Source organism: Arachis ipaensis, chromosome B1 (assembly GCF_059453495.1).
Source record: "Arachis ipaensis isolate K30076 ecotype BB chromosome B1, ASM5945349v1, whole genome shotgun sequence".
In the NCBI taxonomy this organism is placed as follows: domain Eukaryota; kingdom Viridiplantae; phylum Streptophyta; class Magnoliopsida; order Fabales; family Fabaceae; genus Arachis; species Arachis ipaensis.
The window spans coordinates 133,497,522-133,500,199 of NC_142436.1; positions in this window are offsets into that span (position 1 = coordinate 133,497,522).

Here is a 2,678-nt window from a genome sequence, read left to right on the forward strand (position 1 = left end):
ATCCCTCTCAAGGAGTAACAACAAGATCATCCACCAAAAGGCAAACCAAACCTAGCAATCTTGCTCTCTTGTCACAAATAGAGCCCAACAATGTCAAACAAGCTCTTGAGGACCCATCATGGGTTAAAGCAATGCAAGAGGAGCTTGCTCAATTTGACAAGAATGAGGTTTGGACACTAGTACCTCATCCGGATGGTAAGAAAGTTACCGGTACTAAGTGGGTATTTAAAAATAAGCTTGGTGAGGATGGACAAATTGTTCGTAACAAGGCTAGATTAGTGGCCCAAGGTTACGATCAAGAAGAGGGTATAGATTTTGATGAGTCTTTTGCTCCGGTAGCTAGAATGGAAGCAATTAGATTGCTTCTTGCCTATGCCACCCATAAAGGTTTCAAAATGTTTCAAATGGATGTTAAGTGTACTTTCCTTAATGGCTTTATTGATAGAGAAGTGTATGTGGCACAATCCCCCGGTTTTGAACAAAAAGAGTTTCTAAACCATGTTTTCAAATTAACTAAGGCTCTTTATGGTCTTAGACAAGCTCCAAGAGCTTGGTATGAAAGGCTTAGTGCCTTCTTGTTGGAAAATCAATTTCAAAGGGGTACCACCGACACTACTTTATTTATTAAAGCATCTAATGATGATATACTTCTTGTTCAAGTTTATGTTTATGACATTGTATTTGGATCGGCCAACATTTCCTTGTGTGAAGAGTTTGGAAAACTCATGACTAGTGAGTTTGAAATGAGTTTAATGGGAGAGCTTACTTTCTTTCTTGGCCTCCAAATTAAACAAACTCCTAGCGGTACTTTTATTTACCAAGGAAAGTATACAAAAGAACTTATTAAAAAGTTTGGCCTAGAAAATTCCAAATCAATGGGTACACCGATGCATCCTAACACAAAACTTGAAAAGGATGATGATGGTCAAGATGTGGATGAAACAAGGTATAGGGGAATGATAGGTTCACTTATGTACCTTACCTCCTCTAGACCGGACATTGTCCAAAGTGTGGGTGTATGTTCAAGGTTCCAATCTCACCCAAAAGAATCCCATCTCACGGCTGTTAAACGCATCATTAGATACATTAAGGGAACTTGTGATTATGGATTATGGTATCCTAAATCTGATGACTTTTGTGTAGTAGGGTTTTGTGATGCAGATTTTGTGGGAGATAGAGTGGATAGACGAAGCACATCCGGCATGTGTTGCTTCCTTGGAAGCTCACTCAATATGTGGTCAAGCAAAAAGCAAGCCACAGTGGCTTTATCCACAGCTGAAGCAGAATACATTTCCGCATCTGCATGTTGCACTCAATTAATTTGGTTAAAAATACAATTAGAAGACTACAAATTAAAAATCAATAGTATACCCTTATTTTGTGATAATATGAGTGCTATAAATATTTCAAAAAATCCTATTTTGCACTCAAGAACAAAGCACATTGAAATTAAATATCATTTCATTAGAGAACATGTGCAAAAGGGAACTATTGATATTCAATTTGTAAAATCTGAAGACCAAATTGCTGATATTTTTACAAAATTCCTCTGTGAAGACAGATTCTGTACCTTGAGAAAAAGTTTGGGAATGTTTGATTTAAGTTTCATTGAAAATCTATGAATTTTTAACTCTGTTCAGTTTTGTCTCGTAGGTTAGGACGAGATAAAAATGCAGGCTTGATGGAGGAGCTATGATCAAGGGGGAGGCAACGCAGATTTAAATTTTCATGGGCCCCACCTAATAATTCCTGACTCCACCATGGTAGTTTAGTTAGTTATTCTTTCTTTGAAAAATAAAATCACAAAATCCATTGAATCCATTGGCTTGTCTTTTCATATCTTGTTGGAAAAAGCATGTTGTCAAATCATATCTTTTCTTTCCAACTAATCCCTTGATTCAAGGAAACTCCCTTTTTATCATTTTTTGAAACTCCCATTTGGTTAATAACCACGCCATTATGGTCATTAACTTCCCCATCATCTCTCTCCAATCCACATTTATTGCACTACTAACCTCCTTCCACCCTCACTCTCTTTCGGCATTCACCCTTTCATATTCAACTTCTCCATTCATCCTATCATGAAAAAGAAAACTGCACTTAGGAGAAGTAGCCGAACCCCCATTCCAAAAAACCCACATTTTTCATCACCTCCAACCCATACGCATATCCATCTCCATTCTACCTCCTCTTCTACTCATTTCCCTCCTTCCAAAAAAACCAAAACCATGCGCCGCAAGGTAGTTGCTCAGAAAACTTCAGGGAGAGGCAAAACTGGAAAGACCAAGGAACCTAGTGTTGAAGAGGATGAAGACGAGTCACATACCTCGCCCCCTCAATCACCACCGAAAAGATCCACCCCACATGCAAGAAGCTCCCAAAAGAAGCAGAAAAGCTTTGTGTTACATGATACTAAGGAACCTGCGAATTTGGAGTCACTTGAATTCAAGAACAAGCATCACAAAAATCACTCACATTTTGATCCTTCTCGGTTCTACTCATGTGCTTTCTATGAGTTTCACAAAGATATTTTGATGAAACGTCATCTCTGCCCCTCTTACTTGGTGAACCTTGAAAATCTGGCCAACAAAGGAATCAACTTTTCTTCTCTGTTTGATGCTCTGAAATGGACCCCCTTGGTTCAAATTCAGAAACTTGTTTACCCGGGGCTGGTCCGG